Source organism: Saimiri boliviensis, chromosome 1 (assembly GCF_048565385.1).
Source record: "Saimiri boliviensis isolate mSaiBol1 chromosome 1, mSaiBol1.pri, whole genome shotgun sequence".
Classification (NCBI taxonomy): Eukaryota; Metazoa; Chordata; class Mammalia; order Primates; family Cebidae; genus Saimiri; species Saimiri boliviensis.
In genome coordinates, this window is record NC_133449.1 from 233,681,870 (window position 1) to 233,699,412 (window position 17,543).

The 17,543-nt window shown below is 38.5% G+C and overlaps 1 protein-coding gene across 2 annotated transcripts in view; it reads right to left on the bottom strand.

The window, feature by feature from the left end:
- POLK (DNA polymerase kappa) overlaps nucleotides 1-17,479 on the bottom strand; it is a 96,626-nt gene extending 79,147 nt beyond the window's left edge. Inside the window, exon 1 of one of the 2 annotated variants that reach the window (XM_003920842.3) lies at nucleotides 17,363-17,479. The gene's annotated coding sequence lies outside the window, so the exon portion shown is untranslated. Of the gene's footprint in view, nucleotides 1-17,283; nucleotides 17,308-17,362 lie in introns of those variants that run through there. The other variant, XM_074384649.1, reaches the window with a different exon arrangement.
- Between the last annotated feature and the right edge of the window lie 64 nt (nucleotides 17,480-17,543).

Below are 17,543 nucleotides of genomic sequence, written 5' to 3' on the forward strand. Positions count from 1 at the left end.
GCCCTGGCCCTCTTCCCCTGGTTCTTTTGGACAAAATAATGGTGGGTTTTCTAATGGAACATTAGTTATGCCATACTGTTCCTGCCCTCAGGGCAAAGCTGCAAAGGATGAGAATGCTGGCCTGGCGCACTGGCTCACGCCTGTAATCCCAGCAGATGGATCAAAAGGTCAGGAGTTCAAGACCAGTCTGGCCAAAATGGTGAAACCCTGTCTCTACCAAAAATACAAAAATTAGCTGGGCATGGTGGCGCATGCCTATAATCCCGGCTACTTGGGAGGCTGAAGCAGGAGAATTGCTTGAACCAGGATCCGGGAGGTGGAGGTTGCAGTAAGCTGAGATGATGCCACTGCACTCTAGCCTGGGCTACAGAGTGAGACTCCGTCTCAAAAAACAAACAAACAAACAAAAAACAAACAAACAAACAAACAAAAAACTCTCATTCTTTAAGGGCTATTTTGTCCAAGTTTGATAGCCTCTAAAATCTGTTTTTCATTCCAGACCCCTCAAGTAATTGATTTTTGTATTTTTTCTAGGTTTTCAGCCATGTGTAGGAGCTTACTTAACCATACTGGAAGTAAAAGTTTCTCAAAAATTTAAAAGCAAATTTATACATAATTTAATTCATATTCCTAAAGTACTAAAATAACTTTTGCTCTCCATAGTGTGGCCATTCCACATGTTTAAACAAATGTTTGCTGACAGCACTGACTTTTCTCCAAGATCCAAAGGGAAGAGAGCAGCCAATTAAACTCCAGTCTCTTCTAAAATTTTAATCCTATGTTGGTTTCAGATGGGTTAACACGCTCATTCAAACTCTCAAGTATTTAAGGGAGGCACTTGGGACTGACTCAGTTCCTAGATTTAAACCTGTTCAGTGAACTGTCCACCCCTGCCTTCAAATACAGAAATAAAACAGGTTATCGTATTCTCCATGAGAACATCCTCCTACTGCTTCCTCTCATCTGCCCTTTTTACAACCTGAATATTTTTTTTTTTAGATGAAGTCTTACTCTTGTCACCCAAGCTGGAGTGCAGTGGCTCAATCTCAGCTCACTGCAACGTCCACCTCTTGGGTTCAAGCAATTCTTCTGCCTTAGCCTCCTGAGTGGCTGGGATTACAGGCGCCTGCCACCACACCCAGCTAATTTTTGTATTTTTAGTAGATATGGGTTTTCACCTTGTTGACTAAGCTGATCTCGAACTCCTGACCTCAGGTGATCTGCCCACCTCGGCCTCCCAAAGGATTCCAGGCTTGAGCCACTCGGCCCAGCTTACAATCTGAAAGTTTAATCTGTCTCTGACATGCAGCAAAGATGTCCACCTCACCTCCCCAGCATCCACATTATGCATATATTTAAATTGTTTTCTATTTTTCAAAAACACCCTCTAGTGAAAAAAAAAAAAAAACAAGGCTTAAATTCTCAGGCTTTCTTTCAAGAATACGAACTACAAAACTTACTGCTTAAATCATGTACCTGTTTAACTTTTGGGTTCTCATTCCACAATAAAACCAGCAATAATCCCTAGAAAGAAGCAAAGGCCTTTGCAGAAAGCCTTTGTCTCTGGAGTTTACAGGTATTTCTTTACACATCTTTTCATATATCTGCCTGAGGGCTAAGGTAAGTATTACTGCACATTAGTCATTGATCCCCTTGACTTTACTTTGGTCCTTGATAATTATCTTAGATTGCAATTTACACAGGATGGTTCTACTACCAACTGATTTCTACAGTGCAATCTACATGACAGACATACCTTTCTTATGTGGAAACCTGAAAAATGATTTTAATTCTTTAGGTATTTCTAAGAAAATGACTTTCAGATATCCCAAATGGACAACTATTTATTAAATACATCATATATATGACTTTCTACTTGTAATGCAAAAAATTTTTACTAGATTGGACAAAGATAAATCAACTAGTAGTATATTAAGATATACTTTGGATTGCAGTTCCCAGTGAGAATAATGCAGGGGGTGAGTGATCACCGCATTTCCAAACGAGTTATTACTGCCCACAGACCAGGAGCTTCCTGGGCTGAAAAACACCACAAGTTTCCAGCACAGCTGTTTCAGCTGGCACAGCAGGTCTCCACACAAGAACTCACATGAATCTGGGCAGCTGTTTCAGCTGGCACCTGGAATGCCTGGGAGACAGAGCCGCCCATTCAACTGAAAAAAAGGGGGCTGAAACAGGGAGCCAGGTGATCTTGCTCGGCAGGTCCCACCCCCACAAAGACCAGCAATCTGAAACACTCTGGACTGAAAGTTTCATAGAAAGTGCAGCTGGACCTGGTATGGTCCAGCTCTGTGGGGGAAGGGTGTACACCATTACTGAGGCAGTCCACCATTACCGAGGCCGTCTGCCATTACCAAGGCAATCAGCCATTACCGAGGCAATCCACGATTACAGAGGCAATCCGCCATTACTGAGGCAGACTGCCATTATTGAGGCAGTTCTAACTATACCTCTATAAACAAAACCACAAGGAAGTTGACATAGCAGCTGGGCAGAGCCCATGGCAGCTCAGAAACACCTCTGTTGGCAGACTGTGACTAGGCTACCCCCTCGTTGGGCAGGGCATCTATGAAAAAAGGCAGCAGCACATCAGGAATTTATAAATAAAACCCCACCTTCTCAGGACTGAGCGCCTGGGAAAAAAGGCGGTTATAAGTTCTGCTGCAGCAGATTTAAATATACCTGCCCAGCAGTTCTGAAAAAACCAACAGAGCTCAGCTCAGTACTTGAGCTCCTATAAGGGTCAGACTCCTCAAGCAGCTCCCTGACCCCTATATATCCAAAGAGACACCTCATAAAGGAGAGCTCAGGCTGACATTTGTTGGGTATCCTTCTGGGATGAAGATAACAGAAAAAGAAACTGGCAGAAACCCTCACTGTTCTGCAGCCATCGCAGGTGATTCCCAGGCAAGCAGGGTCTGGAGTAGACCTCCAGCAGTTCTACAGCAGAGGGGCCTGACTGTTAGAATGAAAACTAAAAAACAGAAAGAAAAAACTTCATCATCAACAAAAAGGTTGTCCACTCAGAGACCCCATCAAAAAGTCACCAACTGCAAAGACCACAGGTAGATAAATCCACAAATATGGGAAGACACCAGTGCAGAAAGGATGAAAACACCCAAAACCAGAACACCTCTCCTTCTCCAAGGGATCACAACTCCTCACCAGCAAGGGAATAAAGCTGGATGGAGAATGAGTCTGATGAATTAACAGAAACAGGCTTCAGAAGGTGGGTAATAACAAACTTCTCTGAGCTACAAAAACATGTTCTAACCCAATGCAATGAAACTAAGAACCTTGAAAAAAGGTTCGACAAAATGCTAGCGAGAATAAACAGCTTAGAGAAGAATACGAATGAATTGATGAAGCTGAAAAACACAGCACAAGAACTACGTGAAGCATACACAAGTTTCAATAGCAGAATCGACCAAGCAGAAGAAAGGATATCATAGATTGAAGACCAACTCAATGAAATAAAAGAGAAGGCAAGATTAGAGAAAAAAGAGTGAAAAGAAATGAACAAAGCTTCCAAGAAATATCAGATTATGTTAAAAGACCTAATCTATGTTTGATAGGTGTACCTGAATGTGATGGAGAGAATGAATCTAAGCTGGAAAACATTCTTCAGGATATTATCCAGAACTTCTCCAACCTAGCAAGGCAGGCCAATATTCAAGTCCAGGAAATACAGAGACCACCACAAAGATACTCCCCAAGAAGAGCAACCCCAAGGCACATAATTATCAGATTCACCCAGGTTTAAATGAAGGAAAAAATGCTAAGGGCAGCCAGCAAGAAAGATCAGGTTACCCACAAAGGGAAGCCCATCAGACTCATAGCAGATCTCTCGGCAGAAACCCTACAAGCCAGAAGAGGGTAAGGGGCAATATTTAACATTCTTAAAGAAAAGAACTTTCAACCTAGAATTTCATATCCAACCAAACTAAGCTTCATAAGCAGAGGGGAAATAAAATCCTTTACGAACAAGCAATTCCTGAGAGATTTTGTCACCACCAGGCCTGCCTTACAAGTGCTCCTGAAAAAAGCACTAAACATAGAAAGGAACAACCAGTACCAGCCACTCCAAAAACATACCAAATGGTACAGAGCATTGACACAATGAAAACTGTGTCAACTAATGGGCAAAACAACCAGATAGCATCAAAATGGCAGGATCAAATTCACACATAACAATATTAACCTTAAATGTAAACCAGCTAAATGTCCCAATCAAAAGACACAGAGTGGCAAATTGGATACACAGTCAAAACTCATTGGTGCGCTGTATCCAGAAAACCCATCTCACATGCATGGACAGACAGAGGCTAAAAATAAAGGGATGGAAAAAGATTTACCAAGGAAATGAAGAGCAAAAGAAAGCAGCGGTTGCAATCCTAGTCTCTGATAAAATAGACATTAAACCAACAAAGATCAAAAGAGACAAAGAAGGGCATTACATAATGGTAAAAGGATCAATGCAACAAGAAGAGCTAATGATCCTAAATATATACACACCCAATATAGGAGCACCCATATACATAAAGCAAGTTCTTAACAACCTACAAAGAGACTTGGACTCCCACACAATAACAGTGGGAGATTTTAACACTCCATTGTCAATATCAGAAAGATCACAGAGATAGAAAATTAAAAAGGATATCCAGGACTTGTACGCAGATCTGGACCAAGCAAACCTAACTGACGTCTACAGAACTCTCCACCCCAAATCCACAGAATATACATTTTTCTCAGCACCACATCACATCTACTCTAAAATTGACCACATAATTGGAAGTAAATCACTTCTCAGCAAATGCAAAAGAACAGAAATCGTAACAGTGCAATGAAATTAGAACTCAGGATCAAGAAACTAACTCGGAACCACACAACTTCATGGAAACTGAACAACTGGCTCGTGAATGTTGACAGGATAAACAATGAAATGAAGGCAGAAATAAAGATGTTCCTCAAAACCAACAAGAACAAAGACACAATGTACCAGAATCTTTGGGACACATTTAAAGCAGTGTCTAGAAGAAAATTTATAGCAATAAATGACCAGATGAGAAGCAAGGAAAGATCTAAAATCGACACCCTATCACCAAAATTGAAAGAGCTAGAGGAGCAAGATGAAAAAACTCACAAGCTGGCAGAAGACAAGAAATAACTAAGATCAGAGCAGAACTGAAGGAGACAGTAACACCAAAAAACCCTTCAAAAAAATCAATAAATCTAGGAGCTGTTTTTTTTTTTTTTTTTTTTTTACAGATCAACAAAACAGACAGACCACTAGCCAGAATAATAAAAAAGAAAAAAGAGAAGAATCAAATAGATGCAATAAAAAATGATAAAGGGGATATCACCACCCATTCCACAGAATTACAAACTACCATCAGAGATTACCACAAACAACTCTATGCACATAAACCAGTAAACCAATAAACCTGGAAGAAATGGATAAATTCCTGGACACTTGGACCCTCCCAAGCCTAAACCAGAAAGAAGTCGAAACCCTGAATAGACCAATAACAAGGGCTGAAGTTGAGGCAGCAATTAAGAGGCTACCACCCCAAAAAAGCCCAGGTCCAGATGGGTTCACAGCTGAATTCTACGAGACATAGAAAGAGGAGCTGGTATCACTCCTTCTGAAACTATTCCAAACAATCCAAAAAGAGGGAATCCTTCCCAAATCATTTTATGAGACAAACATCATCCTGATACCAAAACCTGGCAGAGACTCAACAAGAAAAGAAGACTTCAGGCCAGTATCCATGATGAACATAGATGCAAAATTCTTCAATAAAATACTGACACACCAATTGCAACAGCACATCAAAAAGCTTATCCATCACAATCAAGCAGGCTTCATCCTAGGGATGCAAGGCTGGTTCAACATACACAAGTCTATAAATGTAATCCACCACATAAAGAGAACCAAAGACAAAAAACACATGATTATCTCAATAGATGCAGAGAAGGCCTTCGACAAAATTCAACAGCCCTTTATGCTAAAAACTCTCAATAAACTAGGTATCAACGGAAAGTATCTCAAAATAATAAAAGCTATTTATGACAAACCTACAGCCAATATCACACTGAATGGGCAAAAACTGGAAGCATTCCCTTTGAAATCTGGTACTAAACAGGATGCCCTCTCTCACCACTCCTATTCAATATAGTATTGGAAGTTCTAGCCAGAGCAATCAGGCAAGAAAAAGAAATAAAGGGTATTCATTTGGAAAGGAGGAAGTCAAATTGTCTCTATTTGCAGTCAACATGATTGTACATTTAGAAGACCCCATCGTCTCAGCCCAAAATCTCCAGAAACTGATAAACAACTTCACCAAAGTCTCAGGATACAAAATCAATGCGCAGAATTCACAAGCATACCTATACACCAATAACAGACTTAAAGAGAGCAAAATCAAGAACAAACTGCCATTCACAAATGCTACAAGGAGAATAAAATACCTAGGAATACAACTAACAAAGGATGTAAAGGACCTCTTCCAGCAGAACTACAAACCTGCAGAACTACAAACCACTGCTCAAGGAAATAAGAGAGGACACAAACAGATGGAAAAAAATTCCATGTTCATGGTTAGGAAGAATCAATATTGTGAAAATGGCCGTACTGCCCAAAGTAATTTATAGATTCAATGCTATCCCCATCAAGCTACCTATTACCCTCTTCACAGAACTGGAAAAAATCACCTTAAACTTCATGTGGAACCAAAACAGAGCCCATATAGCCAAGACAATTCTAAGCAAACAGAACAAAGCTGGAGGCATCATGCTACCTGACTTCAAACTATACTACAAGGCTACAGTAATCAAAACACCATGGTACTGGTACCAAAACAGAGATATAGACCAATGGAACAGAACAGAGGCCTTGTAGGCAACGCCACGTATCTACAACCATCTGATCTTTGACAAACATGACAAAAATAAGCAGTGGGGAAACGATTCCCTGTTCAATAAATGATGCTGGGAAAACTGGTTAGCCATGTGCAGAAAGCAGAAACTGGACCCCTTCCTGATAACTTACACTAAAATTAACTCCAGATGGATTAAAGACTTAAACATAAGACCTATCACTATAAAAACCCTAAAAGAAAACCTAGGCAAAACCATTCAGGACATAGGCATAGGCAACAACTTCATGTTGAAGGGTTTTTATACGTCATGACTAAAACAACAAAAGCTTTGGCAACAAAAGCCAAAAATAGACAAGTGCAATATAATTAAACTCCAGAGCTTCTGCACAGCAAAAGAAACAATCATTAGAGTGAACTGGCAACCAACAGAATGGGGAAAAATGTTTGCAATCTACCCATCTGACAAAGGCTAATATCCAGAATATACAAAGAACTAAAACAGATTTACAAGAAAAAAACAAACCAGCCCATTCAAAAGTGGGCAAAGGATATGAACAGACACTTTTCAAAAGAAGACATATATGAAACCAACAAACATATGAAAAATGCTCATCATCACTGGTCATTAGAGAAATGCAAATCAAAACCACATTGAGATACCATCTCATGCCAGTTAGAATGGCAATCATTAAAAAATCTGGAGACAATAGATCCTGGAGAGGATGTGGAGAAATAGGAATACATTTACACTGTTGGTGGGAGTGTAAATTAGTTCAACCATCATGGAAGATAGTGTGGTGATTCCTCAAGGACCTAGAAATAGCAATTCCATTTGACCCAGCAATACCATTACTGGGTATATATCCAAAGGATTATAAATTGTTCTGTTATAAAGACACATGCACACATGTGTTCATTGCTGCACTGTTTACAATACCAAAGACCTGGAACCAACCCAAATGCCTACTGATGACAGACTGGACAGGGAAAATCTAGCACATATACATCATGGAATACTATGCAGCCATCAAAAACGATGACTTCATGTCCTTTGTAAGGACATGGATGAATTTGGAAATCATCATTCTCGGCAAACTGATACAAGTACAGAAAATCAGACACTGCATGTTCCCACTCATAGGCGGTGTTGATCAATGAGAACACATGGACAGAGGGAGGAGAGCATCACACACTGGGGTCTGTCGCAGGGGAACAGGGGAGGGACAGCAGGGTGTAGAGAGGTTGAGGAGGGATAACATGGGGAGAAATGCCAGAAATAGGTGATGGGAGGATGGAGGCAGCAAACCACATTGTCATGTAGGTACATATGCTACAATCCTGCATGTTCTGCACATGTACCCCAGAACCTAAAGTGCAATTTTATATATATATATATATATATAATTATATATTATATATATATAATATATACAATTATATATATATATATACACACACACAAAATAAAAATAATGAAATTTTTTTAAAAAGAATAAAAATAAAGATGTGCTTTGACCTTTAAGATAAACAGTGCCTTATTTAGGCAAATTATTCTTATTTTGGAATGAATTACAACAGCTAACCCTGAGATAGAGGAAGGAAATATAAACCAGCTCAGGTTTGGCTGTAAAATTTTTTTAAAAATTGAAGAATGTAGTTGCAGTAGCCCTCATATACCACAAGGGTCTTTTACTTTTGAGGTTTTTCTTTGAGCAACTTTATTTGTAGACATTAATATTTCATATCTTATTTTCTTAGAAGTCATCCAAGGAACAAAAAAAGGATTCATTTAACAGAATAAAATTCTTTCTATCCTACATTTACTATATGAATTTATTAATCCCCTTTATAAATTTAAGATGCACAATATAATCTTAGGGATCCTATTTTACCTATACTCTATATTTTAGTATTTCATCATCCTGGGATTTATTTAACCATTACTCATCAATTATTTCTTAGGAGATATGCTAAAAATACAGTAATTAAAAAATAAAATGGAATCACCTAAAAACATGATCCAATAGGAAAAGAAATCATTTTTATACCATACTATAGCTTTCATATTGTGTTTTCCACAGTATAACATCTTTAAAAGCAGAAAAACCATAGAAGCCCCATTTTTGCAGTCTTCTTTTTAGTGGCTTTCATTAACACCATCAAGAGTTCTGAAACCAGTCTTGGGTTCCAAAACAGTAAGTAGAAGCAAGCTGGCTTCAATCTCCCACTACAGAAAACTAAAAAAAATGTATGGTGCTGAGATTATTGCCAGTAATATCCCAGAACTCAAATATGTAGATGAAATGGTTCCCAGGGACACACACACACACACAAAAACTCCAAGCAGACAGAAAACAAATCAGAATTCAGTGTCTATGACACTCCTCCCCACAACCTGCCTGACATCAAGTATGTGGAAAATCTCCCTAACTTACACTGCCTAAACTGGAAACAGTGAGACTCAAGTAGACAACCAGCTTCCCCAAACATCTTAGGGTCCTGACAGGAGACCTGTCCCTGACTCAACCCATGGGAAGCATCATAAGTACCCAAAGGGAGAAATAGCCATGAGGATACTCCGAGACAACGGGGAAAGTCAGGACTACCATTCCCAGTCTTGGAAACTCTGCTCTTTAACTTAGTCAAAGGAGACACCAAACCAGAGTACTTGTTCAGCAGGACCACTAGGTAGGAGGTATGTTCCACAGGTGCCCTGGGCACAAACCCTTAGCCAGCCTTTCTACACTACTGGGATATCCCCTTTGGGACCTCCTCAATGTCTAACAGGCAACACTCTGATCCTTTACTTTTCCAGAGGCAAACCTGGAATTAAGCCTTCATTTAGTGCCAAAAAAGAGGCAATGACCTAGCAGAAAAAAAAAAAAAAGAAAAGAAAAGAAATTCAACAGGTAAATCACAAAGAATCTCTCAGTAAAAATGTCCAATAAAACCAAACTACTCGGAGAAGACTAAAATGAATAAATAATGTTTCAGTGCAAAGATACAGCAAAGATACATATACATCCAAAAGAAATAACAGCAAACAGGAAACCACAATCTCCCCAAATGGAAAAAGTAAGGAACCAGTGACTAATCCTAATGAGACAGTGATATGTGAATATTTGGACCACAAATACAAACTAGTGATTTTATGGAAACTCAGTGACATTCAAAATAACACCAAAAAAAAAAAAATCAGAGAAAATTAACAAAGAGTTTCAATCAATAAAAAAAAAATCAAACAAATCTTGATGGAACTGAGAGATATGTTTGCTGAAATAAAAAATTCATTAGAAACTGTCAACAACATAGTGGACCAAGCAGAAAAAGCAATTCGTGAGCTAGAAGACAGGCTATTTTAAAACATAGAGGAAGAAAAAAAATGAATAAAAAGGAATGAAGATTCCCTAGAACATACAGAAAATTACCTCAGAAGACCGAATCTAAGAATTACTGGTATTCAAGGAGCTGAGCAAGAACAGGTGTAAAAAGCTTATTCAAAGAAATAAAACTTTCCAAGATCTAAGAAAAATGTCAATATTCAGATACAGGAAGGCCACAGAACACCAAACAGATTGGACCTAAATAAAACTACTCCAAGGCATATAATAATCAAACTCTCAAATGTCAAGGACAAAAGAGGATCTTATCAGCAGCAAGATAAAAGAAGAAAATAATATATAAAGGAGCTTCAATTTGTTTGGCAACAGACTTCTCAATGGGAACCAAATAAGCCAAGAGGGAGTGTGACGACATTTTCAAAGCCCTGAAAGAAAAAGAAAAACTGCCATTCAAGAATATTTTATTCAGAAAAGCTATCCTTCAACTAGGAAGGAAAGATAAAGTCTCTCCCACACAATCGCTGAAAAAATTCACCATCACCAGACTCATTTTACAAGAAATACTAAAGGGAGTTCTTTAGTCTCAGAAGAAAAAAAGTATGCAAAAAGAAAACACTTAAAAGGTGTAAAACCCATTCCTAGTCTATTACAGGCACTGTGGTTCATGCCTGTAATACCAGCTACCTGGAAAGCTGAGTCAGGAGGACTGCTTGAGGCCAGGAATTAAAGACTATCCTGGGCAACATTGTAAAACCTTATTTCTAAAAAAAAAAAATTTTTTTTTTAATTAACTGAGCGTGGTGGCAAATGCCTGTAGTCCCAGATGCTTGGAAGGCTAAGGGCGGAGAATCATTTGAGCCAGGAGTTTGAGGCTACAGTGAGCTATGATTATGCCGCCGCACTCCAGCCTGTGTGATGAGGCAAGACCCTGTCTCTAAAAACAAAAATAAATTAAATAAAACAAATAAAATCCACGGGTAAAAGTAAGTACACAGATAAACCCAGGATACTCAAATACTATAATACTATAATTGTTGTTGGTCCTCTCATAACTCTAGTATGAACTAAAAGACAAACTTGTTAAAAACCATAGTAGCTGTAGCAAACTGTTGAAAGATAGGCAATATAAAAATATATAAGTTGAGAAAATAAAAAGTCAAAATTTTGGGAGAGATGGAGTTGAAGTGCAGGAGTTTTTTTTTTTTTTAAGTTTCTTTCTTTGTTAGTTTCTATTTTTTCTTCATTATCTAAGATAAGTTGTCATTATTTAAAAATAACTTGTTGGCCAGGCGCGGTGCCTCACGCCTGTAATCCCAGCACTTTGGGAGGCCGAGGCGGGTGGTTCACAAAGTCAAGAGATCGAGACCATCCTGGTCAAAATGGTGAAACCCCGTCTCTACTAAAAATACAAAAAATTAGCTGGGCATGGTGGCTCGTGCCTGTAATTCTAGCTACTCAGGAGGCTGAGGCAGGAGAATTGCCTGAACCCAGGAGGCGGAGGTTGCAGTGAGCCAAGATCGCGCCATTGCACTCCAGCCTGGGTAACAAGAATGAAACGCCGTCTCAAAAAATAAAAATAAAAATAAAAATAACTTGTCATAGCTCTAAAACTTTTTAATAAACCTCATGGTAACCACAACGCAAAAACCTGTAATAGAGTCACTAAAAGTAAACAGCAATAAATGAAAACATACTATGAGAGAAAATCACTTAACCATAAAAGAACATAGAAAGGAAAATAGAGGAAAATAGAAAACATGCAATGAAGTGGTAACAATAAGTTCTTACTTACAATAACAACACTAAATGTGAATGAACTCAAGTCTCCAAATAGAGTAGCTGACTGGATAAGGAAACAGGACCTAACCATACAATGCCCACAATAAATCCACTTCACCTATAGATACACATGTAACACTAGAGTCAATGGGTAGAAAAACATATTCCATGCAAGGAGAAACCAGAAAAGAGCAGGAGTAACTATCTTATCAGATAAAATACGACTGTAAGTCAAAGACTCCAAAAAGTGACCAAGAAGATCACAATATTAGGATAAACAAGTCAATTCAGCAAAAGAATATAACAATTAACAATATCTAAGCACCAATACCAGAATACACAAGTATATAAAGCAAATATTGATGGACATAATGGGAGAGATAGAGTGCAATATTATAACAGTAAGGGAATTCAACACCCTACTCTCAGTAAAGGAAAAATCATACAGACAGAAAATAAACAAAAAAACAGGGGGTTAAACTAGACCAAATAGGCCTAATTGACATTTAAAGAACATTTCACCCAATTGCTGCAGAACAATCCTTTCACGAGCATATGTAACATTCTCCAGAACAGACCACATCTTGGCCACAAAACAAATCTCAACAAAGTCAAAAAAGTAGAAATCATATCACATTATCTTTTGTAACCCCAATAGAATAAAAGTAGAAATCATTAACAAGAGGAACCTGGGAAACAATACAGAAAATTAATTAATTGCTTGCTTTAATTTCAAGCAAGTTCAAATCAAATGACTTGTTCCTGGAAGGGCACGGTGGCTCATGCCTGTAATCCCAGCACTTTGAGAGGTCAAGGTGGAAGGAATGTTTGAGGCCAAGAGTTTGAGATTAGCCTGGACAACATAGCAATACCTGGGCTAGCTGGGCTTAGAGGTTTGCGCCTATAGTCCTAGCTACTCAGGAGGCTGTGGCAGAAGCATTCCCTGAGCCAATGAGATTGAGGATGCAGTGGGTCATGATCGCACCACTGCACTCCAACCGAGATGACAAACTGAGACCCTGCCTCTAATTAAGAAAGGAATTTAAAAATTTTCTGAAACAAATGACAATGGAAATACAATATACCAAAATCTATGGGCTATAGCCAAAGAAGTAGTACTAAGAGAGAAGTTTACAATAATAAATGTCTACATCAAAAAAGTAGAAAGATTTCAAATAACCTAACCATGCATCTCAAAAACTAGAAAAGCAAAAACAATCCAAATCTAAAATTAGTAGAAGAAAATAAATAATAAAGATAAGAGCAGCAGTAAATAAAATTGAGACTAAAAAATTCCAGAAGATCAACAAAAGTTTTTTTCAGAAGCTAGATGAAATTGACACAACTTTTGTTAGACTGAGAAAATTCAAATAAATAAAAGCAAAAATGAAAAAGTAGACATAACAACTGAGACAACTATTCCAAAGTTGTGGAACTGGAAGAATTAATATTGTTAAATGACAATACTACCCAAAACAACTTACAGATTCAATGCAATCTCTATCAGAATACCAATGACACTCTTCACAAAAATAGAAAAAGAATTCTAAAATATATATAGAATCACATGAGACCCTGAATAACCAAAGCAATCCTAGGGGAAAATAGCAAAGCTGGGGGCATCACACTATCTGACTTCAAAATACACTACAAAGCTATAGTAACCAAATGAGCATAATATTGGCATGAAAACAGACACATGGACCAATGGAACAGAATAGAGAACCCAGATATAAATCCACACATTTACAACCAACAAATTTTTGACAAAGGAATCAAGGACAGATAATGGTAAAAGGATAGTCTCTTCAATAAATGGTGCTGGGAAAACTGGATAACCAGAGTAGAATAAGACTATCTCTCAAAGATATTTCTTCCCTATCTCTGTTTGATTTTTCACACAAAAATCAAATCAAAATGGATTAAAAATTTAAATCTAAGTTCTGAAACTGTGAAACTACTAGAAAAATACATTAGGGAAATACTCCAGGATATTGGTCTGGTCAAAGGTTTTTTTGTTTTGTTTTGAGACATGGTCTTACTCTGTCACCCAAATTTTGAATGCAGTGGCGCAATCATAGCTTACTACAGCCTTGACCTCCTGGGCTCAAGCGGTCCTCCCATGTCAGCCTCCTGAGAAGCTGGGAACACAATTATGTGCTACCATATCCAGCTAATTTTATTTATTTATTTAACTTTATTTTTAAACTTTTAATTTTTAAAACTTTTTTATTTTTACCTTTTTAACTTTTTAATTTTTAAACTTTTAAAATTCTTTTTGCAGAAATAGGGTCTCCCTGTTTCCCAGGCTGGCCTCAAACTCCTGGGATCAAGCAGTCCTTCTGCCTCAGCCTCCCAAAGTGCTGGGATTACAGGTATGAGGCATGGAACCTTGCCTGGCCAAAGACTTTTTTGTGTAAGACCTCAAAAGCACTGACAACCGAAGCAAACGTAACAAATTAGATTATATTAAGCTCCGGCCGGGCGCGGTGGCTCATGCCTGTAATCCAAGCACTTTGCAGGCCAAGGGGGGCGGATCACCGGAGGTCGGGAGTTCAAGATTATATTAAGCTAAATAGTTTTTTCACAGCAGAGTAAAACAATCAACAAAGTGAAGGGACAACCCACTGAGCAGTAGAAAATATGTGCAAACTATCTATCTGACAACAGATTAATAAGCAGAATATATAAGGAGCTCAAATAACTCAATAAGATAATCTGGTTTAAAAATGAGAAAAAGAATAGACATTTCTCAAAAGAAGGCATACTAAAGGCCAACAGGTAAATTTAACAAATGTTCAACATCATTAACCATCATAGATATGCAAATCAAAACCACTGTGAGATATCATATTACCCTGGTCAAAATGGCTTTACAATTTTTTTTTAATTATTATTATAGAGGCAAGGTCTATGTTGCTCAGGCTGATTTTGAACTCCTGAGCAGCTGAACTAATCCTCCCACCTCAGCCTCCCAAAATGCTAGGATTACAGGCATGAGCCACTATGTGAGGCCTAAAATGGCTTTATTAAAAAGACAGGGAATAATGGATGATGGTGAGGATGTGGAGAAAGGGGAACCCTGGTACACTTTTGGTGGGAATGTAAATTAATACAGTCACTATGGAATACAGTATGGGGGTTCCCCAAAGGGGAAATCAATACATTGAAGAGATATCTGCACTCCCATGTTCATTACACTAGTATTCACAATAGCTAAAATATGTAATCAACCAACAATGTATGAATGGATAAAGAAAAAAAATATATATATATATATACATACACATACACACACACACACACACACACACACACACACAATGCAATTTAGCCATAAAAAAAGAATATTCGGCCTGGCATGTTGGCTCATGTCAAATCTCAACACTTTGGGAGGCCAAAGCAGGAAGATCGCTTGAGGCCTCCCTACTTCAAGAAAATAAGGAATAAAAATTTGGGTTTGCTATGTTTTGATTTGTATTATAATTTCTAATACTGTTCATCTATTATAAATGTGTAGTGTACTGTGTGCTTTTTAGACTAAAAGATTTTTCAATGTTATAGTGAAGCCTATGAAATACTAACTACCCTAACAAGTTTTTAATCCCATAAACCAAACAGATTAAAAGATATTGAAATATATTTTCAATGTCATTCAATAGTAAGAATATTTCTGCTTGAAACATGCCTAACCTGGCTCTCATTTGTACAACAGGAAATAAGATAAAAACGCTGGCCTACACAACTTTTGAAATTCCATTTCTGAAATCACTGCCTTATTCTCGAATGTTAGAACTTTTTATGAGATCTGACAGATTCTCAAGTAGCTGTGAAGTGCATTAAGGTATCAGTGAGTACCCCCATCTACCTCTTCCCTCCCACTTTTCCAAAAATACAACTGCCGTTGAAGATTTAAAAGGTAAAAAAAAATCAACAGATGAAGGAATCTTAGACAGATATGCAAAGGCACCTTAAAAATCAAAGCTGCAGAATAAGACTATGAGAATATTACAACCATTGATATTAGTAAAAGAACTCATCAATATAGTTGGAGTGTGGATGGTCAGAAAAAGAAATAAAAGAAAGCAAGATAAATATTGGCAATGCCTACTTAACTATCCATTGCCATGATAGGGATAACCTAGCTTCATGCTACTAACCTTTAGAATCGTAATTAATTCTTCATGGAGGAAACAAAATATATGAGACTGGTATATGGTAAAACGTCATCAAGCCTAGATTTGAAACCAGAATATAAAGAGCTGAGATTACAGGTGCGTGCCACCACGCCCAGATAGTTTTTGTATTTTTAGTAGAGACAGGGTTTCACCATGTTGGCCAGGATGGTCTCAAACTCCTGAACTCAAGTGATCCGCCCACCTCAGCCTCCCAAAGCACTGGGATTACAGGTGTGAGCCACCGCGCCTGGCCAGCGTTTTCCCTTAGACTCGAAATTTCGCTCCTATTGTCCCATCCCTGTAATAAGAAAGTATTATTTCTAAGGTTTAATAACAAATTTTACTCCTGTCAATTATCAGGAAATCGACTATATTAAAATAGCTAACGAGAGGATATTACTGAAGCTACAAAGTCAAAGGTCTCACAAAGTTATCCTTGATAACCGACAAAACCTGTTAGATCTTCCGTTGGTCTTTCAGCTAATTCAACCCTAGTCTTAAAACAAAAATAGCCTCCTATTGCCAAATCCCTTGTGTACACAAAACCATTGCACTTAGGTATTCCTAACACGAAAAGTTCCTGGATGTCCAACCTTTCCTATCTTTGAGAGGCAGTCATGGTTAATTTGTTTCTCAATAAGATATCCATTTACAATTAAAAGAAAATTCCAGGCTATCGTCCGATAGCCTTGTTTTACTTTCACAACTCTTCTAACGTCATTTATTATCTGAAAACCTCAAAATTACTTTCCACAAAGAAAACTCTAGAAATCAAAAAATGGGAAGTGCGTGCTTGTGAGAAGGGAGTGAGGAAATTCTGCCTTTAAATACGGTAAACGTCAAATGTGAAGTCTCACTTCTAATTAGCAAGACCCTTGAGATTTACGGCTAGGCGGAAAGAAAACCCTCAGCTCGTGGTCGAAGCGGAAGCGGCCAGATGCTCCCGGGCTTTCGAAAAGCCGCCCAAGAAAGCAGGCCCGTCATCCTCAGCAGAAAGTTCCCTCGCGTCCGGGCCCGCAAGCCCGGAAAGTTTGTCATAAACACATAAGGCAAGGGTAGAAACGAGGCCGAGGGGCAACTCACACAACTGTCAAACGAAGCCCACCCACCGACTGACAAGTCCCGAAGACAACAAGCTTCAATGCCCGCGCGGGATACTCACCAGTTACCTCGAGATCGCAACTACAACTCCCAGGAGGCTGCGCGAGCGACAAACCAGCGCCCTTCCCAGAATACCACAGAGAGGCGTCCCTCTCCCGCCCTCTCCTCGCGCCGCTCCTCCTACTTTAATACCCGTCGTCACCCAGGAGAGCCGGAGGTAGGGTGCTGGAGGAGGATCCCGA